General features: G+C 42.3%; 1 protein-coding gene across 7 annotated transcripts in view; it reads right to left on the bottom strand.

Moving 5' to 3' along the window:
* The window catches only part of ELF2 (E74 like ETS transcription factor 2), a 95,701-nt gene extending 74,375 nt beyond the window's left edge, over nt 1-21,326 (bottom strand). For 6 of the 7 annotated variants that reach the window (XM_060012996.1, XM_060013001.1, XM_060012999.1 and 3 more), the window contains exon 1: nt 21,161-21,326. The gene's annotated coding sequence lies outside the window, so the exon portion shown is untranslated. Of the gene's footprint in view, nt 1-9,035; nt 9,461-21,160 lie in introns of those variants that run through there. The other variant, XM_060012997.1, reaches the window with a different exon arrangement.
* Between the last annotated feature and the right edge of the window lie 1,844 nt (nt 21,327-23,170).

Here is a 23,170-nt window from a genome sequence, read left to right on the forward strand (position 1 = left end):
TGTGGCTCCTTCCCCATCAACACCATCATCCCCTCTCACTCGTGACTCCTGCTCAGTAATCTCATATCCTCTGCCTTAGTTGAGGCCCTTATTCTCACTTTTCTATAGTTGTAAGAGCCTCAGATTTCGCCTCCTGGCCTTTAATCTTCCCTCCCTTCCAGTCCGTCTAACTGCACTGTCAGGGTGATCCAAGATGGGATAATGTCAGGCCCCTCTCAAAATTCTTCAGCAGTTCATCATCACCTGCAAGATGAAATTTCAACCTCTTTGCAAGCATACTGATTTAGTAGAAACGAGCAAGGGGTCTAGGTCTCTTTTTCAGAAGTTATGAAATGTTCATTCTGATATGCCCCGGTATGGAAGCCACAAATCTAATCCACGCTCACTGGCCCAGCCTCGTTCTCCTTTACTCCCTGCATCCTGGTTGTTTGCACCACAGCTGTTTACAGTTCTCTACATTCTTCTCTCTCTTGTCTTGACACCCTTCCCCTGTTTGCCCATTTGGCCAATTCCTAGCTGTCTTACAGGTCTCAGCTCTAAAGCAACCTCATCACTGAAGGGCTCAATATCATTTTCTGTAATTCTCTTCCCCCAATCCACATTATATACTTCCCTCACAAAAACATCAGGGAAATAACAGCTTCCAGGTGCCCCCTCCCATCAACCACAGCAAGCCCAACACCTATGCCTTTCTTTGGTGCTCCCTAAAATCCTGCTTCACTTTACCTTCTTAATATTCTCACCTTCTTACCACTTTCTCAAAGCACCAAGTTTTAAACATCTGTGTATGCAGGTTTTAAAAATCTGTGGTTGATACCACCTAAACCACTGCCTTTCATATAGCAGATAAACAGTAAAGATGTGATGAATACGCGGATAAACAAACATGTTCCAATCAGACAAATGTCTTCACTCTTCACTGCACAGACCAATGCTCATTCCCATCCCTATCCCTTTGCTGGTTCCCTTCTCTCATCAGGAGTGCCCTCTTCTTTGATTATTCAGATTCTACCTGCCCCTCATGGACAACTTTTCCCCTATAATAACATCACCTGTTTCCTCTCTCTTACTATACCAGTTCTTTCAATAACATTTATTAAGCACTTAACTGTACACCAAATACAGCACTATGCCAAGAACACAAAAACAAAGTTAGGACTCAGCCTGCAAACAGCTTAGAGTCTAGTAAGGAGAGGCACTCGAAGCAATTACCATAATGTAAACGCCATAAAGGAAACTACAAAGTACAGTGGAAACATTAAAAAAGGGAACACCCAGTCGGCCCGGGGGTGGGGGGGGATTCTAGGGGAAGATTCTAGAAAAGACTTCAGAAAGGAGCCACCGCTTGGTCTGGGGTTAGAAGAAGGGGTGGAAACCGGCATAACAATAAGAGAAACAATTCTGAATCATGAATACTAAGTGAACTGTCAGGACTGAAAAAAACTGAGAAATGAGAGCAAACCTAAGTAGCAGTCAGAAGCAAATGCAGCTCAGATTATAACTTAGTTGCTTAGAATACAGACCACACTCTCATCAGAAACAGCTTACGTGTACGACTTTATTTACATAAAGTACAAAAACAAGGAAAACTCAATCTATGATACTCGAAATATGATACTACATTACAAAAGGCTACTATCACTAATACATAAGGAATGCTTAAAATAGAGAATAAGGGACCAAAAAGGAAAACAAGAGAAAAATATGAAAAACTGTGGTACAAAAAACTGTGGTATAAAAAATATGAAAATGTGACAAACACGAACACACAATTCACAAAACCAGATACAAAAGTAGCCCTTAAACATAAGAAAAGATGTTCAAATTCACTCGTAGAGAACGGCAAGTTTTTAAAAATTGCAATACCATTTCTCTCATCTATCAGATTGGTGAAAATTAAAATGCATATAACATTATATTCTGTTGGTAAAACTGTGTCCATTTATACACTGCTGGTGGGAAGCAAGGTGACCCAACACTTTGGGAGGAGAATTTGGCAATATCTAACAAAACTACACATGTACTTACCTCTTAAAACAGCTTTATTGAGATGTAATTCACATATCACACAGTCCACCAAACGCATATAACTTAAAGGGTTTAGTATATGAATGAAGTACCATCATCACCACAATCTAAGTTTACAACATTCTCAGCACGTCACCCCCCAAAAACCCTCACGTCCATCAGCAGTCACTCCCCACCCTCCCCCACCCTCACGTCCTGGGCGATGCTAATCTACTTCCTACCTCTAGAGATTTGCTGTTCCGGCCATTTCATATAAACAGAATTTTAAATATGTGGACTTTTGTGACGGGTGTCTTTCACTCAGTACGTTTTCAGTATTCATCTATGTGTAACATGTATTAGTATTTCAATTCTGTTATTGCTGAATAATATTCCATTGCCTAGATATATCACATTTTATTTATCCATTCATCAGTCGGTGCAAAGTTGTTTCCACTTTTTGCCTATTATAAAATCATGCTGCTGGGGCTTCCCTGGTGGCGCCGTGGTTGAGAGTCCACCTGCCGATGCAGGGGACACGGGTTCCTGCCCCGGTCCGGGAAGATCCCACATGCCGCGGAGCGGCTGGGCCCGTGAGCCATGGCCGCTCAGCCTGCGCGTCCGGAGCCTGTGCTCCGCAACGGGAGAGGCCACAACAGTGAGAGGCCCGTGTACCGCCAAAAAATATATATATATATATGCTGCTATAAAAATTCATGTACAAGTTTTTGTGTAGACATATGTTTTCTTTTCTCTTAGTATATACTTAGTAATGGAATTGCTAGAACACATAGTAACTCTGTGCTTAATATTTTGAGAAAATGCCAAACTACATCATTTTATATTGTCATCAGCAGTGTATGAAGGTCCTAATTTCTCGACATCCCCATCAACCCATGTTGTAGGTAATCTGTTATGCAGCAATAGATAATTATTAACACATCATCTTGGTATATGCAATAAAAATCACTTGATAAATTTTATAGTTAAAAGAAAAAAGCAGAGCTTCCCTGGTGGCACAGTGGTTGAGAGTCCACCTGCCGATGCAGGGGACACGGGTTCGTGCCCCAGTCCGGGAAGATCCCACATGCCACGGAGCGGCTGGGCCCGTGAGCCATGGCCGCTGCGCCTGTGCGTCCGGAGCCTGTGCTCCACAATGGGAGAGGCCACAGCAGTGAGAGGCCCACGTACCGCTAAAAAAAAAAAAAAAAAAAAGAAAGGAAAAAGCAGCCAAGACTCAATGGCAAAATATTTAAAACTTTTCCCCAATACTGGGAACAGAGCAAATATACCTACAATTGCCACTTCAATTCAAAACCACACTGGCAATCCTGACCAGCAGAGTTTGATAAGGAAAAATTAAAAGGCGTAAGCAATGGAAAGGAAGAGGGACTTCCCTGGCAGCTCAGTGCTTAAGAATCCGCCTGCCAATGCAGGGGGCAGGGGTTCGATCTCTGGTCCGGGAAGATTCCCACATGCCGCAGAGCAACTAAGCCCGTGCACCACAACTACTGAGCCTGTGCTCTAGAGCCCATGAGCCACAACTACTGAGCCCATGCTCTGCAACTACTGAAGCCCACGCTCTCTAGGGCTCACATGCCACAACTACTGAGCCCACGTGCTGCAACTACTGAAGCCCACGCGCCTGGAGCCTGTGCTCCGCAACAAGAGAAGCCACCGCAGTGAGAAGCCCGCGCACCACAACGAAGAGCAGCCCCTGCTCACTGCAACTAGAGAAAGCCCGCGTGCAGCAACGAAGACGCAACGCAGCCAAAAAATAAGTAAAATTTAAAAAGAAGAAAGAAATGTAAAGGAAGAAATGAAGCTACCATTGTTTGTAGATATTAAGACTCTCTACATAGAAAACCCAAAAGAATCTTCAGATATTAGAAGAAGAGGGTTTGCAAGATGTGTGGATACAGATGAATGCAGTAAGTCCCCCACATACGAAACTTCAAGCTGTGAACTTTCAAAGATGAGAAAGTGTGTTCACATGTCCAACCACATAAGTTAGTTCACATGTCTGGCATACACTGTCACATGCGTGCATCCTCTACAAGTGGTTGTGCTTTTGTGTACTTTACTGTACAGTACTGCACAGAGTACAGTAGTACGGTATCTTTATTTCAAGCCCAGGACCCAAATGTAGAACGGTACACAAAGGTTGCAGCAGCCGTTCAGAACGCAATCCAGTGCTACCGTGTCATCTATGACGAGGAAAAAAGAGCTACCACCCAGACATCACTGGATCATTTTTTCAAGAGGGTAGATAGAATTGAATCTAGCAATGAACCAGAACCTGGGCCATCAGCGTCAGGTGTGAGTGGAATTGCAGCTCGCCCTCCGTCTCCTATTGCGGACGATCCTGATTCAGCTCTACCATCTCCCACCTCCTCTCCCTCCTCCAGTCTGGAGCTCTCCTGGCCTGTTCACTCGATGCCAGCCCCTGGATGCCAGCTGTTGTACTGTACTACTGTACTTTTCAGGGTACTGTACCGTAAGATTAAAAAATGTTTTATTTTTTGTGTTTGTTTTTTATGTATTATTTATATGAAAAGTATTATAAACCTATTACAGGAAAGTACTATACAGCCGATTGTGTTAGCTGAGTTCCTAGGCTAACTTTGCTGGACTAACGAAAAAAATGGACTTACAAACGTGCGCTCGGAACGGAACTCGTTCGTATGTAGGGGACTTACCATATATAAAAATCAACTGTTTCTCTATGTACCCGCAACAAACAGAAAATGTAATTTTTTAAAAGGATATCGTTTACAATAACCACAAAAATATAAGACTCCTAAGACTTGGGAATTCCCCGGCAGTTAGGGAACTGCTGTGGTGAGGACTCAGCGCTTTCACTGCCGTGGCCTGGGTTCAATCCCTGGTCAGGGAAAAAAAATCCCGCAAGCCACGTGGAGACACCTAAGACTCAATCTAACAAAGACCTCTACGGAGAAAATAAATAAATGTATTGAAAGAAATTAAAGAAATCTTGGGAATTCCCTGGCAGTCTTGGATAGGAAAGCTCAGTATCTTACAGATGTCAATGCTCAACAAATTCATCTAAGAAATTCAATATATGTCCAGTCAAAAATCCCACAACGGTTTTACAAAAACCTTGACAAAGATAGTTAAGGAAAAAAAGCAGGGGGGGGATGTACAAGAACAAAGGGCAAAAGTGAGCCAAAACCCTCTGGAGAAGAACTGCCCTACCTAGTCTAGTATATGGTAATTAGACAGTAAGTAATGGTGTAGACATAACCAAATATACCAATGGAACAGAATATAGAGGCCAGAAAAAGACCCATGCATATTGGAAACTTAATGTAGGAAGAGGCAGTGTTAACATCAATGGGAGAAAAAGACTATTAAATGATGCTGAGACAAGTGATTATCCATACAAGACAAAAATTAAATCACCATCTCTCACCATTCACAAAGTAAATTACAGGTGTACTAAAGACCCAAATATACACATTTTTTTCAAAATTAGAAGGAAATATAGAATATCTTCATGAACTCATAGTTAAGGAAAAATTACTTAATACATTACTTAATTACTTAATACATTACTAAAGTTGACTACACCAATTTTTAAAAAAAAATTCCTAACAATGCAAACCAAAAACAAAACCAAAAGACAAGACACTAGGAAAAGTAATTCCCCTCCCTCCAAAACAGGGGGAAAAAAGAACTCCTACTAATTAATAAGAAATATACACAACCAAAATCTATTAAGGATTTTAAAATAAATTATATTAAGTCATGCATGGCTAAATGTGATATAAATTCTTGTCAAGGTTCTAGTTCTCGGGAGTTCCCTGGTGGTCCAGTAGTTATTAGGACTCAGCGCTTTCACTGCCTGGGCCAGAGTCCAATCCCTGGTTAGGAAACTAAGACCCCTCCTGCAAACCGAGAGGCGCGGGCAAAAAAAAAAAAAAAAAAAAAAAAACAGCTCTAGTTCTCATGCTGAATGATGCACTCATGTGTGTTTATCATATTATTAAAAATAAACAAACAACAGCCATTACTGGGCAAATTATTTGTGTCATGAATCAAGGATTATGATTCATCTAATTTTTACAACTGGGGTCCAAGGAGAGGTTGAAAACTGATTTTATTAGTTTCCCATCTAAAGTGTGAAATCCATTCACATGCATTGGTTCTTTTTAAATATGTTGTGTAAATTGAATAATATTTACTAATCCTTTGACAAACTTATTTACAATTTTCCAACAGGCTGTGTTCATTTTTTGACTTAATTTCTTCTTAATGCAATTCTTAATTTGTAAGAAAGCTGTGTCAGCATAGGGGGTCACAGTTACCTTACCTGCTATTGCAGCAAATATATCTAAACAACCTAATGGATCAGAAAGAGGAACGGCAATTCCATTCACAGGACATTTCAAGAAAAAGTAAAACTATAGGAACAGAAAACAGGTCAGTGGGAAGGCGTTATCTCAAAGGGCACAAGGAACTTTTGGGGGGTGATAGCAATGTTCTATATCTTGACTGTGGTGGTAACTGCATAATGATATGAATTTCTCAAAATCATGGAAGTGGGCTTCCCTGGTGGCGCAGTGGTTGAGAGTCCGCCTGCCGATGCAGGGGACGCGGGTTCCTGCCCCGGTCCGGGAGGATCCCACATGCCGCGGAGAGGCTGGGCCCGTGAGCCATGGCCGCTGGGCCTGCGCGTCCGGAGCCTGTGCTCCACAACGGGAGAGGCCACAGCAGTGAGAGGCCCGCGTACCGCAAAAAAAAAAAAAAAATCATGGAAGTGTAAGGATGAATTTTACTACATGTGAACTAAACTTAAATAAATTTGACTTTAAAAGAAGGAGAGGACAATGCTGCAAATTAGAATTTAACCTATTAAAGAGATTCTTATTCAATATTAACATTATCATCATACTAAGAAGAACTGTAGCTTGTAATCTAAACTTATGTACAGTTTGACTCACAACTAGTACCTGCCTATGGAATCAGAAAATTCTCCCCCTAAAAAGCCTTATTATTCTTAGCCACTTTATTGGTAAAATTAAAGCTTTTAAATTTGGAACTCAATTCCTGAAATACTTCCGATTCATATTTTCATTGTTCTATTTTTTTAATTATCTACCAAGTCTGACAGGAATTATATATGTAGTTTATAATGCTAATATAATAATAGTCTCAACCATGTATTCTTCTATTTCTACGTTACTGAATCAAGCATTTTTATACATTGTCCTTTCACCCTTAAAATAACCCTGTGACATAGGTATAATTATTCCCCGTTACACGAGTACTATTTTAACAGTGTGCTTTACATTTAAGAGCTAGTACGACTAACAGTTAAGAGCCTACTGACCACTGTATCCCCAGAATACAGTAGGTACTCAATAAATATTTGTTGAATGTTGGCTTTACCTGTAACTACATAATCTTGGGCAGTTATTTATCTCTTTAAACTTCAATATCCTCACCCATAATAAGATAGTAAAACAACTCTATGAAGTCAGTGTGTTTAGTTCTTTTAATCCTTTACATAAAGTGCCTGGCACACTGTGAGTATTGAATGAATGTAACTTTATTATTATTATGTCTTTTATAGCATCAATCAGAGCTGTATCATATTGCCAAACCTTCCTATTAAGAATAAAGCAGTAACAGATGATTATACCTAAAACCTAGCTGCTCCTCATGCAAAACTGAGATGTTCATTCTTCTAACTTGTTAAAACAAAAATTAGTACATTTTAAAGGGATAAAAAGTAAACTAATGAATCTTTTAAAGAAAGAAGAATCCCCCTCTGAAAATGGAACTAAGTCTGAGCAGTATACAGTTGACAAATATTTGGGCCCACAGGTCAGGGCTGGAAATTATTTGGGCAGCAAGTGGTCATGTCATAGGACTTACTTTAGGGCAAGGTGACTGATCTAGATATTTTCAACTGCGTGCTAGAAATTTACAGTATAAGAGAAATTACATGAAATTACTGGAAGAGATCTTAGAGCTCATTTTATAGAAGAAATAGATTGAAGAGGCTAATTGGAAAATTAAGTAAAATATCGATAACTTGCCAACCATAAAACAATTCTGCATTTCAAGAGTCCCATACCATGGATAATAATATCTTAAAATCCTTATTTACTCACGGCCCTGAGTTCTGACACACAAAGTCACAGAATAACACATAGATAAGAAATGAACTTAGATAATCTGTGATTTCATCTAAGTTCTGTTTAAGGTATTTTGATGCTTTTCTTGCCAGGCATGTTTTGGTTAAAGTTTTCTTCATCATCCAAAGAACTACAATGGCCAGGTTCCTGGGCGTAACCTCACAAATGCTGGTTTGTTCAATTTATTTTGTGATGGTGAAAATCTAAGAGGGAATTATCATCTTAAAATACTCTGAATAATCAAACATTAGAGTTATTTAAAGAACTGATGAGCAAAGAGATGGCAAGACAAAATCAACCTGACTGCGCTACCCACAATTACCTCTGGAGCTAAAAATGATACTGCTGCCTAGCTATCTGTACTCCTTTAATATTTTGATCCTCCTGAACTCGGTTACCATTTCACACTGGCTCAAATTGTAGGGCCGTAATAATAAAGGCCATAATAAGTATATGGAGGAAGAGATCACATTAAGCACATCCTAGAATCTAACCTATCTTGAGGATGAAGATAAGCAACGAAGGTCTGATTTGATTTTTTTTTTTTTTTTGGCCACACTGCACAGCATGCATCAAACCCGCGCCCCCTGTAGCGGAAGCAGAGCCTTAACTACTGGACCACCAGGGAAGTCCCCAAAGGTCTCATTATTAATCAGTAACCCTAAACTTATATGAATATTCATTTCTAGACTTATTCTATGAACTATTTGTAAGAAATACTAAATGGTGGAAATAAATGTTTAGCCTGTATGTTCTGTGAATAAGCACACTTCCAAATCAAGTAAGAACCAGACAGGAGAATATGTACTAGGAGGCTCGGTTAGGCAAAAAGTAGCGATCAAAGCCACCGGCTTATCCCCTGACCATTGCACAGACGTTTAAGAAGTCTCAAATATGGTCACAATAGCCTCTTGTACATGCAAAGAGAGACACATAAAAGACTTAAAAGGCTTGTTTCAACTGGCTTAAGGTAGTCAAGCAACTGCTTTACAGGAAGCTGAAGCTACAGGTGATCAGGGTATATGGCAGATTCCCAGTCATCAGGAAGCCTAAAATCTACTTAGGTTCTATTCAGCAAAGCAAACTGGGGAAAGTTTTCTTTTTGAAGGAGAGATAAATTGCCAATGCAGCAACTGCCATCCTCAAGACCCTAGTGCACGACTTCCCTGGTGGCGCAGTGGTTAAGAATCCGCCTGCCAATGCAGGGGACACGGGTTCAATCCCTGCTCCGGGAAGATGCCACATGCTGTGGAGCAACTAAGCCCATGTGCCACAACTACTGAGCCTGCGCTCTAGAGCCCGTGAGCTACAACTACTGAGCCCGCGCGCCTAGAGCCCGTGCTCTGCAACAAGAGAAGCCACCGCAATGAGAAGCCCGCACACCGCAACGAAGAGTAGCCCCCGCTCTCCGCAACTAGAGAAAGCCCGCGCGCAGCAACGAAGACCCAACGCAGACATAAATAAATAAATAAATTTATTTTTTAAAAAAAAGACCCTAGTGCAGATAATTCTAAAACCTTCGCCAACTTCTTCACTACCGTGACTTAAAAGGAAGCAAAGAACTGCTCTTCACAACAACCTTTTTAAATATTCTGGTTTGACAGGATATGAATTCATTAATGTGAATTTATCCTAGAGGTAACTGGATAACTAGCTCAGCTTAGAGTATATTTTCTTCTTCTTCCAAACAATGAAGGGATAACAGTAGTTAACATTTATAGAGCACTTACTCTATGCCAACATTATTCTAAACTCACTACATGTATTAACCTATTCAATCTACACAATCCTACAAAACAGGTATAACTCCCCATTTTACATTTGGGGAAACTGAGGCACCAGGCGATTTTTTTTTTTTTTTTTTTTTTTTTTTAAGTAACTTACTCAAGGTCAAACAAACAAATGAGAAAGTCAGAATTTCAACCTAAGCCGTCTGGCTCCAGACTCTGTGCTCTTAAAGTTTTTCTGCCTCATGATTATACAAGTGTTTTTAACATTGAAACTGTGAATGAATCATATAGAACCTCTCCCACCCCACCCCTGGGAGATTTTTCTACCTACTTCCTTTATTGACTCATAACATGAGCTGATTAGAAGGCTTAAAATATGCTAAATGGGAATTACATCTACCTTATCTACATAAGCATACATATTTTTTTTCCCTTTCCAAAAAAAGGGGGTGGCGGGAGGAGGGAATTAATTATTTAACTCACAAATTCTCTCATATAAGTTCTGTAGCCCTTAGGGAGAAAGTGACAGCATCAGAAATTCTTTCTCCTTTGGCCTCTTTAGGGTTGAGCTTTTTTTTTTTTAACATCTTTATTGGAGTATAATTGCTTTATAAGGGTGTTTTAGTTTCTGCTTTATAACAAAGTGAATCAGCTATACATATACATATATCCCCATATCCCCTCCCTCTTGCATCTCCCTCCCTCCCACCCTCCCTCTCCCACCCCTCTAGGTGGTCACAAAGCACCGAGCTGATTTCCCTGTGCTACAGGATGCTCCCCACTAGCTATCTGTTTTACATTTAGTAGTGTATATATGTCCATGCCACTCTCTCACTTTGTCCCAGTTTACCCTTCCCCCTCCCCGTGTCCTCAAGTCCTTTCTCTATGTCTGCGTCTTTATTCCTGTCCTGCCTCTAGGGTTCATCGGAACCATTTTTTTAGATTCCATATATATATGTGTTAGCATACGGTATTTGTTTTTCTCTTTCTGACTTACTTCAGAGCTTATTTTTTATTTGTTTTTTAGAAAGAAATGTTGGCCTGTAATTCTATATTAGCAAGAAACAAAGATTCTCAGGTATAGACTTTATATGCTAATTAAGATTTACCCATATTTACCTGGAACCAAAATATAAACTTTCTCATAATGTTAAATAAAAAGGTCCCTGCAGAAGCAACTAGGGGAAAATGTGCACCCAGTCTCTCACTCTGAGGCCTAAACTATAACTATTTCCGAGATTATCTCCCTTTGCCTAATTAAGCCAAGGTTTATACCTTCCCCACAGGCTCCGGATCATGGGTGCTTACAGGGCCTGTAGAATGTATAATGAATAGATCAATGAACAAACGCATGCTTATTTTTATTTGAAGGACTAAATATCATCTTTGCCATTGTACCTGCGGCTCTAATCACTGGGCAAGAATCTCTGCCACTGCTATAACTGTACTACAAATTCAAAGTTTTACAGATAATGGGTTTTTGTCTTATTTTTAGATAGTTAAATTTCAAGGAAGAAGTTACTTTCCCTTCTATTCTTTACAAAGTTAAAATCATTCATAGAAAATCCTAGAAATATTTATTCACACTCAGAAGCTGTTAAACAATAAAATTATAGGACTTCTCTGGTGGCGCAGTGCTTAAGAATCCGTCTGCCAATGCAGGGGACACGGGTTCGATCCCTGGTCTGAGAAGATCCCACATGCCACAGATCAACCAAGCCCATGTGCCGCAACTACTGAGCCTGTGCTCCAGAGCCCACACGCTGCAACTACTGAGCCTGAGTGCTGCAACTACTAAAGCCTGCACGCCTAGAGCCCATGCTCCGCAACATGAGAAGCTACCACAATGAGAAGCCTTCACGCTGCAAGAAAGAGTAGCCCCCGCTCGCCGCAACTAGAGAAAGCCCACACGCAGCAACGAAGACCCAACGCAGCCAAAAGTGAAAATAAAAAAAAGAATAAAATTATATACTGGGCTGTAAATTAACTCTTGCGTCAAGAATGAAGGTCGCTGCAATATTTTTCCACTGTTTTCCCACCACACTTAGAAAAAAATCTAAACTCTTTAACATGGTCTTTATAAAGATCAACCCAGGGGTAGCCCACCCCACCTCTCTGACCTCATTCATCCCTCATTTCTCTTTCACTGGCTTGCTGAGCTCCAGCCACACTGGCCCTATTCCTACAACACACCAAGCTCATTCTGCACCTCCTTTTCTCTAGGCTACAGGGTCTTCCAGATCACCCACAGATTGAATGCTCCTCACACATCATGCAGATCTCACTTCAAACACCACCTCTTCAGAGAGACATTTCCTTCATGGCTCCCCTCCCCCAAATTATATCACATTTCCAGGTAGCTGCCCCATCGTTCTCTATTTGAGATCGCATTACCCTTTTTTATTTGTTCACTATATTTATCATTCTCTAAAATTATCTTGTTTATATGTTTAATGCATGTCTCCTCTAACAGAATATAAGGTTCCATGAGAACAAGTACTGCATTTACCTTATTTACTACAATCTCTCAAGGACCTAAAATGAATAATACTATACTACTAAATGTACAGGCTCATATGAAGATTTTGACATCTTATAACCATTCTAACTCATTATATTGCTCTCTTAGGCTTCTTCCATTTTTTCCTACCAATTAGCACCCACCATGAGAGAATTAAGCAGCAAGAAATATGGACAAACAAGTAGACTTTATACTGTATGATCAGTTCAGGGAATGAACTAAGGTTTCAGAATTAATGGCATGTCTTTCAAATTGTACACTGATCCTACTTTCCAATAAACACTAATAATTATAAATAAATTGTTAATTGTGTTTGAAAAGAAACTATCAGATGAAATTTAGCATTTATGAGTAATATACTTTCATGCATATCATGAAATACAGATGAAAATATTGAATATAATTTAGAAATAAAGCAAACTCCATTTTAGGATTTAACACATAGTTTAGATATCATTTTCTATCTAAAATTTAATTTTATCTCCAAATACAGAAACCACGTTTAAAGAATTAAAGGAAAGTATGATAACTGTAACTCATATAACTCTTATCAATAAAGATACAGATATTATTTTAAAAAAGAATAAAATGGAAATCCTGGAGTTGAAAAGTATAACAATTCTAGAGCTGAAAAGTATTAAGAACCAAAATTTTAAATTCACTAGCAGAGTTCAAAAAGCAGATTGGAGATGACAGAGGAAAGAGCCAATGCACTTGAAGATATATCAATAGAAATTACCAATTCTGAAAATCAGAAAAGAATTTTTTAAAAAAACCTTTCAATGAACAGAGCCTCAGAGACTTAGGAATACCATCAAGCATGCCAACTTACATGTAATGAGAGTCCCAGAAGAAAAGGAAAGAGAGAAAAGGATAGAAAAAATACTTGAAGAAACTATAGTTAGAACTTACCAAATGTTTAAAATATGGTTCTCTCTACATTTAAGTTTACTGAATCCAAAGTAGGATTAACACACAGAGATCCACACCTAGACATACCACAGTAAAATTCTTGACTAGGGGCTTCCCTGGTGGCGCAGTGGTTGAGAGTCCACCTGCCGATGCAGGGGACAGGGGTTCGTGCCCTGGTCCAGGAAGATCCCACATGCCGCGGAGCAGCTAGGCCCGTGAGCCATGGCCGCTGAGCCTGCGCGTCCGGAGCCTGTGCTCCGCAACGGGAGAGGCCACAGCAGTGAGAGGCCCGCATACAGCAAAAAAAAAAAAAAAAAAAATTGTTGACTAAAGACAGGAAATCTTGAATGCACAAAAAGAAAAATAACTCATCAGAAACAATGAAGGCCAGAAAGCAGGAGACGACATATTCAAAATGCTAAAAGTAAACAAATGTAACAAAGTATTCTATATCCAGCAAAACTATTCTTCAAAAATAAAGGCAAAATAAAAACAATCCCAAAAAACAAAGACTGAGATAATTCATTAATAACAGACTTTCCTTACAAGAAATCCAAAAGGAAGTCCACCAGACTGAAAGGAATAACCAGCCCATAACTCAAATACATAAAAAGAAATAAAAATCACATAAACGGTAAATACATGGTAAATATTTTTTTTAAAAAAACCTTTTAAAATACTTGTTCTTCCCTTAACTATCTTTAAGACATACAGTTGCATTAAAATATTATAAAACTGTATTGTTGGGCTTCTAGAACATAAAAATTTAATATGCGTGACAATACTAACAGACAGGAGGGGGGGAGAAAATGGAGCAAATTTTCTATATTTTACTACAATTAAATTAGTCAATTCTGAAGTAAACTGTGATAAATTAAGACACACACTGTAATCCCTAAAGCAACCTAAGAAAATAACTAAAAAATCCAGTTAAGAAACTAACAAAGGAATTAAAATGATACCCTGGAAAATATCTAGTAACTCCAGAACAGGGAGTAGAAGACAATCAAAAAAATAAAAAAGAAATGAGATGTATGGAAAGTAACTAGCAAAACTGCATAAATCTGAATATCAACTATTACATTAAACGTGAACAGATTAAACCTTCCAATCAAAAGGCAGAAGTGGTCAAACTATTTTTTTAAATAGGCATTTGAACTATATACTGTAAGATACACTTTAGATTCGAAAACAAATAAGTTGAAAGTAAAAAGACAGAAAAAGATACAGAATGCAAACAGTAAGCACAAGAGACCTGGATTAGCCACACTAACACCAGACGAAATACTACTATAAGGTGTATGTATGTGTATTATTATATATGTATATCATACCTAACACCAGTGCCCCAAAAATATGAAGCAAAAATTGACAGAACAGGCCTCCCCTGGTGGTGGAGTGGTTGAGAACCCGGCTGCCAATGCAGGGGACACGGGTTCCAGCCCTGGTCCGGGAAGATCCCACATGCTGCGGAGCAACTAAGCCCCGTGCACTACAACTACTGAGCCTGTGCTCTAGAGCCCGTGAGCCACAGCTACTGAGCCTGCGCTCTAGAGCCCGTGGGCCACAACTACTGAGCCCACGTGCTGCAACTACTGAAGCCCGCACGCCTAGAGCCCATGCTCCGCCATAAGAGAAGCCACCACAATGAGAAGCCCACGCACCACAAGGAAGAGTAGCCCCCACTCACCACAACTAGAGAAACCCTGCACGCAGCAACGAAGACCCAATGCAGCCAAAGATAAATAAATAAATAACTTTATAAAAAAATTAGAACTGAAAGGAAAAATAGACACTTCAATAATAATAGAGATTTTAGAATCTCACTCTCAGTAATTAATAGAATAGCTAGACAGAAAATAAGCACAAAGAACCAACTTGACCTGACACCTATGAAACATTCCACCCAACAAAACCTTTCTAGCACACATAGAACATTCTTTTTTTTTTCTTTTCATTTTATTTATTTATTTATTTATTTTGGCTGCATCGGGTCTTAGTTGCAGCATGAGGGATCTTTCGTTGCCGTGCACAGGCTTCTCTAGCTGTGGTGCGCGGGCTTCTCTCTAGTGCGGCATGTGGGTTTTTTTCTCTAGTTGTGGTGCATGGGCTCCAGGGCGCATCGGCTCCATAGTTTGCGGCACACAGCCTCTCTTGTTGAGGCACAGGGGCTTAGTTGCCCTGCGGGCTTAGTTGCCCCACGGCATGTGGGATCTTAGTTCCACGACCAGGGATTGAACCTGTATCCCCTGCATTGGAAGGCGGATTCTTTACCACTGGACTACCAGGGAAGTCCAGAACATTCTTCATAATAGATTACATACTAGGCCATAAGAATGTCTCAATAAATTTAAAATGAGAAAAATACAAAGTATATTCTCTTACTACAGGGGAATTAAATTAGAAATCAGCAACAATGAAATTTAGGGAATCCCCAAATAATTGGAAATTAAACAATACATTTCTAAATAACCCATGGGTCAAAGAAGAAATCACAGAGGAAATTAGGAAATATGAATGAAAATTTTAAAAAGCAGAACATATAAAAACATATGGCAGCTAACAACGTTTGGAAGGAAACGTAGGCCTATATCAGAAAAGAAGAAAGATCTCAAATCAACAACCTAAGCTTCTACCTTAAGAAACCAGAAAGAGAAAAGCAAACAAAATCTCAAGCAAGAAGGGAGGAAATTATAAAGATTAAAATGGAAATCAGTGAAGTAGAAAACAGAAAAACAACTGAGAAAAAAACAATTAAACCATAACTTTTTACTTTGAAAAGAGCAACAAAACTGACAAACCTTTAGCTAAAATGACCAAGTAAAAAAGAGAGAAGACACATGCTGCCAAAATTAGGAATGAAAAAGCAAAAGATACTACCTGTGCTTGCAAACTTAAAAGCATATATAGGAATATTATAAAGTGTATGCCAAAAATATTAAACAGCGTAGATGAAATAGACAAATCCCTAGAGACACAACTACCAAAACTAATAATTTAAAACTTAGCAAAAAATCTGAATAGATCTATAACAAGTAAAGAAACTGAATTAGTAGTTTAAAAATTTCCCAAAAAGAAAAATCGAGGCCCAGATGCCTTACTGGCGACTTCTATCAAATATATTCAAAGAGGCAGCAATACCAATCCTTCACAAACTCTTACAGAAAATAGAAGAGGGAACATTTCCGAATTTATTCTGGGATTAATATGTATTACTATATTACAAAATCCAAAGACATCACAAGAAAACTACAGACCAGTATCTTCCATAAATATAGACACAAAAATGTTCAATTAAACATTAGCAAACTAAATCCAGCAACATATAATAAGAATTATATACCATGACCAAGTGGGATTTATCCCAGGAATATAAGGCTGGTTTAGTTGCTAAAAATCAATTAATATTATACACTATATTAGCGGAATAAAGGACAGAAACCACATGATCATCTCAGACATTAAGGTGACCAACCATTCTGGTTTGTCTGGGACTGAAGGGTTTCCCAAGATGCAGGTCTTCCAGCACTAAAACCAGGACAGTCGTGAGCAAACCGCAACAGCTGGTCTTGCTAAGAGATGCAGAAAAAGCATCTGATAAAATCCAATACCCATTCATGATAAAAACTCTGAACAAAACAGAATTAAAAAGGACACTTCTACCATGTATAGAAATCTGCTATACAACACTCTGTTTATAGTTAGCAACACTGTACTGTATTCTTAAAAAGTTAAGAGGGTAGATCTCATGTTAAGTTTTCTTACCACAATAACATTTTTTTTTAATTTTTAAGTAAAAGATTTATACACTGAAAAGTTTAAAACATCACTTCGAAAAATTAAAGATCAATACATTTTTTAAAAATTTCATGTTCATGTATTAGGAGACTCAATATTGTAAGATGGTAATTCATCCCAAACTGATCTACAGATTCAATGCATTCCCCATCAAAATTCCAAAACTTTTTTCGCAGATACTGACAAGTCGATTTTAAAATTTTTATATATAACCCACAATAGCCACAATTTTCAAAGGTAAGAACAAAATTTAAGAGCTTACACTACCTGTTTTCATAAATTACCATAATGCACAGTAATCAAGACAGGGTGGTACTAGCCAAAGGACAGACATACAGATAACGAAACAGAACTGAAAGTCCAGAATTAAATATTTACAATTACAATCAATGGAGAAATGACAGTCTTTTCAACAAACGGTGCTAAGACAACCCATATATAACAGGTGAATTTAGACCCTTATTTCACACCATACTCAAAAATTAACTCAAAATAGATCACAAATCTACATATAATAGCAAAATCTATAAAACATCTAGAAGAAAACAAAGGAGAAAATCCTCAAGATCTTGGATGAGGGAGAGTTCTTAAACAACAAAAGCATGATCCATAAAAGAAAAATTGGGAAATTAAGCTCCATCAAAATTAAAACTTTTGTGCTTCAAAAGACTCCAGTAAAAATGAAGAAAAGAAAAAAGCCACAAACTGGGAGAAAATATTTGTAAATCATGTATCTAAGAAAGGACTTACATCCAGAATGTATAAAAAACTCTTATAACTCAATTATAGTAAGACAACTGGCAAAAGATTTGAATAGCTATTTCACCCAAAAGGATATATGAATGAATATCATATGAAAAAATGCTTAACACCTTACATCTTTAGGAAAAATGCAAATTAAAATCACAATGACTTAAACACTTCACACCCAGTACAATGGCTAAAATAAAACAGACAGACAATAACAAGTGTTGACAAAGGTGTGAAAAAACTAACTCTCACACATCGCTGTCAGGAATATAAAATGTAAGCCCACTTTCAAAAACAGTTTGGCAGCTTCTTCAAAAGTTAAACAGATGACCCAGCAATTCTATTCCTAGGCATCTACCCAAGAGAATGAAACCATATGTCCACATAAAGACTCACACTCAAACTTTCAAGCTTCATTATTTGCAACAGTCAAAAAACTGGAAACAATCCAAATGCCCATCAACTGGTCAACAGATAAACAAAATATGGTATAACCACACATTAAAATACTATTCAGTAATAAAAAGGAACAAAATACTGACACATGCTACAATATGGATGACTCTCCAAAACACTATGCTAAGTGAAAGGAGCCGGACGCAGAAGACTACATACTGTACGTTTCCATTTATGCGTAAGATAAAGGCAAATCTACAGAAACGAAACACAAATCAGTGGTTGCCTGGGGCCAGGAGTGAGAATAAGGGTTAACAGCAAACAGGCTAGAGAGAATCTTCAGAAGTGATAACACGTTCTAAAATTGGCTTGTGGTGATAATTTAAGAACTCAATATATTTATTAAAAATCATTGAATTTTCACTCAGGATTAATTTTTTGGTATTAAATGATAACTCAAAAAGCTAATTTTTAAAAAAAGTGTATATATCCAAGAGAAATGAAAACATATCCACACAAAAACTTGTACACAAGTGTGCGTAGCAGCATTACTTGTAATAGCTAAAGAGTAGAAACTCAAATGTCCATCAACTAATTAATGGATACATAGTATGTGGTATATCCATACAATGGAATATTACTCAGCAGTAAAAAGAAATGAAATAATGACACGTTACAATGTGGATGAACTCTGAACACATTACGCTAAATCAAAGAATGCAATTATGAAGATCACGCATTGTAGGATTCCATTTATAGAAAATGTTCAGAGTAGGCAAATCTACAGAGACAGAAAGTAGTTAGCGGCTGCCTAGGGCTGGGGGTTCTGGGGGGAAATTGAGAATGACAGCTAATGGGTATGAGGCTCCTTTTTGGGGGGTGATGAAAATGTTTTAAAATGGATGATGGTGATAGTTTCACAACTCTGTGAATATATTAAAAACCACTGAACTGTACACTTTAAATTGGTGAATCGAATGGTAGGTGAATTATATCCCAATAAAGCTGTTATCAACAACAACAGCAATAAACCTCGGTGTACGATCTGTGAGCAGGTGAAGCCATCAGCGCTGGTAAGGCCCTACCACAGCTGCAGTTACCCACCTATCTACTTAGGACAGAAGAATCTCAAAGTTACAAATTCTTTCCAACCTACTGTGATTATTTTGTAAATGAATTTATGTGTCTGAAATTAAAAGCAATGATTCATCAAAGCAATTAGTTCAGTCACTAAGCTTAAAAAACAGATTGATATTAAATTTTCAAATTTCAAATGCCCAAGATATATCATTTTCTACTTCGTGTGTTTACTAGGAGATATCAATATTCATATGAGCTCACTGTGTAAACTGTATTACATCATATTTAAACTTTATTCCTAAACCCCTTTAAATGTAATTCAATAGTTTCCAGTCTTATATAAAGTCATTCTACCTTTGGAAGAAAGGAAGAAACTCTGAAGCTCAAATATCCAAACCTATCTTAGTAAAGCATACATTCTTCTGTGCATTCTGTCACTATTCTGTGATTATGGCACTAGACAAAGTACATCATTTACCTCTCGATATAGACCCACAGATAAAAAGAAAAAGCAAATCTGATTACCAAACACCAGATTACTGTTCTATCGTCACCGGATTAAAATTTAAACCACACGGCTGAAATAAATGTTCATGAAGACAAAAAAGGGGGTGAAATTCAGTTTTACAATAAAGTGTTCCCCTCTTACTCCTTTAATGAAGTACTAAGAACGTAAAGAAAGGCTATTCTGCACCGTAGCCAGCTCCTAGAAAAAAGAATGCCCGGGACGCTGGCACATGGGAAACACTAGGAACTATGCAACCTGGATTACTCCTGGGGTACTGGAATATTTTCCTTTATTGACATGGAATAAAAATGCCCAAGTAGAGCAAGAGGGGACTCGGCTGCCCTGCTCGCAAAGCTCGCAAAGCTGCTCGGGCAGTCAGTACCAGCCCTGGCCGAGCCCTTACCGTCCCCCTCCCGCGTCCTCCCCGCCCCCCCACCCCGCCAGCATCCAGGAGCAAGGTCCCTGAGGGCCAGCTTCGCGAAGAGAGGATCCAGAAGGCGGTCACTGGGCGCGCGTGTTACAGAGCCCGTTTTTGTTTTGTTTAAAAAGCAGATTCCTATCAGAGCCCAGCCTCCCCACTCCCGGGGGGATAGGGGGAAGTGGCAGCAGGGGGCCGGCGTGCAGAGCGAGAATAAAAGAATGACCGACTACAACCTGCCGTGCCAGCTAACACCGGAGGGCAGGAAAGGTAAGAGGCGGCGATGAGGCCCGAAGGGGAAGGAAACTGGTCTCCAGTCCTCCACGCCACCCCACGCGGCCGGAGCCTCCCAGGTCCCGCCCCGGGCTCGCCGCCCTGCCCCGGCGCCGGCCGCAGCCTCCCGCCCTCCCCGACCCTCCCAGGACGCGCTTCCTCCGGAGCCGGACCCCCGCCCTGGCCTCCTCGCGGGATAAGGCGGGTCAGTTCAGTCCGCTTCTCGGCAGAGGTGACTCGCGCGGCGGTGTAAACACTGCGAGACCAGCTGCGCGCGGCCCATCCCCCCCGCCGGGGTCCGTAACCTCTTCGCGCAGCCCTGCCCGGCGCCCCGCGCTCTCCGCGGGCGGGCGCGCCGCCCGCCTTCCCCTTTCTCCAAGTCCCGCTCCCCGACCGCTGCCCGGGGGCACTCAGCCTCCTTCCCCAGCTCCCGGCCGGTGTCACCGCCACAGCCTCTGGAAAACCCTCCGCAAACCCCGGAGCCAACAACACAGGCGCGGGGCGGGGGCGCGGAGGGAGGCGGTGGCACTCGGGACGGCGAGCCTTTCTCGCCGCACCCTCCGCGCTCCCTCGCACCAGCCTCGGCGGCCCGCGCGCTCTTACCTGTTCTCCGCGTCGCCCGGGAAGACCGCCGCGTCGCCTTCCCTCCCGGCAGGGCCGCGGACTAGCCGCCGCCGCCGCCGCCGTTGGCCGGGCGTCCGGAGGGAGCCGGGGCCTCCCCGGCTGCCCGAGCCGCTCCACTGGGAGAGGAGGAGACAAAACAGCGGCGCGCCGCCCCGCGCAGAGCCCCCCGCCCGCGCCGCCCCGCCGAGCCCCCCCAACCGCCGAGGCGACGGCGGCGACACTGAGCCCGGCGCGGGGAGCAATGGTGGCCCCCGCCCTCGCCCCGCTCCCGGCCCCCTCCCTCCCTCCACCCCCCGCCTCGGCTCCTCCCCCTCGGCCTCCAGCCGCCGCCAACAGGACAGTCGAGTCCGCCTCCCCCACCCCGCCCGCTCAGAGCGCTCCTCCCCTCCCCACGCGGCGAGGGGGGGCGGCACCGCCAGTCACCGCCGCGCCTGTCAAACCCGGGCCGGCTATTTATACCCCGCGGGGACCCGCCGCCCTCGGCCCCCACCAGCCGGCCCACCAGGCCTCGATGGCTCTCTCGAATCTCGCCCGCCCTGTAGCCCCCAACTTCTCCCAAGCACGCCTTCTCAGGTAAAGACTCTCGCCACTTCTCCCGCTCCCTGCTCGGGGCTCCCCCATCCTGCTCCCGACTCCGGCCCCGGCCCGGGACTGGCGCGGGGGCTCCCAAGCGCGGGCAGGCGTGTAGGGGCGCGCGTGCACCTGCAGCGGCCGCCGGCCCGGAGCGCACGCACACACCCTCGCCACTCTCTGAGGTCCCACGCGGGCGCCGGCTGTCACCCCATCCCCAGCTCCGGACTCCCGCCCTTCTCCTCAAGGGATTGCTCTGCACTCAGGCAGCCTGACAGTCAGTGGGGGCCGGAGGTCGTTGAAACTCCTAGCCCGGGTCCCTCCCGTCTGGACTCCAAAGCCTGGGCTAAGTAGAAGGTGGGGCCGCGGGCGGTCCGGAGCGCGCCCCCGGCCCCGCCCCGGCCCGTGACGTTCGTGGAGCCCCGCCCCGGCCGCCTAGCGCCCCTCCGGGCCGCCGGCTCCTCCTCCTCCTCCTCCTCCTGCTCCTCCTGCTCGCTTGCAAACGCCCGGCCTAGTACCCCCGCGGACCCCGCCCCATTCCCAGAAATTACCACCCGCCCAACGGCCGGGCCGCGCGGCGGTTGGTGCCCGCTTTAACTGACGGGCGGGCGGCGGGGCTCAGCGCGCAGCTGCGGAGCGCGGCGGGCGGTCCCTTGGCTCAGCCCCGAAAGCTGCGGGCGCCCGCCCCGGGCCATTGTCGCTGCTCGCTCGGTCGGCGACGGACGGAGAAGTACCCTAAGTCCGAGGATCGTCGGCGCGAGAATGAGGGAGTGGGTGAGCGCGGGAGGATTTTGGTGCCTGCGAATTCGAAAATGAAAACCCAGCTGTAGCCGCATGCTTCTGGTTTCCCCACTTTCACACAAAGGGGAACCTCTGAGCAGGGCACTCACGCGCCTTCAAGTGCACAAAAGCCAATGACACGGTGCCCGGGATTGTCCTGCATTTGGAGCGCCTCATTAATGATCTTTCTTACGCCCAGTTCTGCACACAAACGCCTCAATCTCTTCCCCCACCACTACAGTTGGCCGGCGCCGCATTGGCTTGTATTTGTTTAACAAAGAACAGTGACTGTCCCGGTGCGCGTGGGGACCGACTCTGGTCCCCTCTCGGGCTCCTGCAGCCGCCCTCCGGTGGACCTGGCGCAGTACTGATTCGCCAGGTTCGTTTCCCGGCTCCAGACTCACTCCTTTTGCGGCTCCACAGCCAGTCCTGAGCGTAGAAGAAACCCAGAGGAATACAAGTGGTATCTGTTCTTGAAAGTGACGTGGGAACCATGGAGATAACCCTAGAGTAGGGCTCAAACGTCAAAGGCCCTACTGATTGAAGTCCCTGAAGAGCCGAAGAATTTAATGATCTCTTTCTTTTTTTAAGCTAATAATGCCTGTTTATTTACCAGGGAGCGGAGGCGGGGGCGGGGGA

This window comes from Delphinus delphis, chromosome 5 (genome assembly GCF_949987515.2).
Source record: "Delphinus delphis chromosome 5, mDelDel1.2, whole genome shotgun sequence".
In the NCBI taxonomy this organism is placed as follows: Eukaryota; Metazoa; Chordata; class Mammalia; order Artiodactyla; family Delphinidae; genus Delphinus; species Delphinus delphis.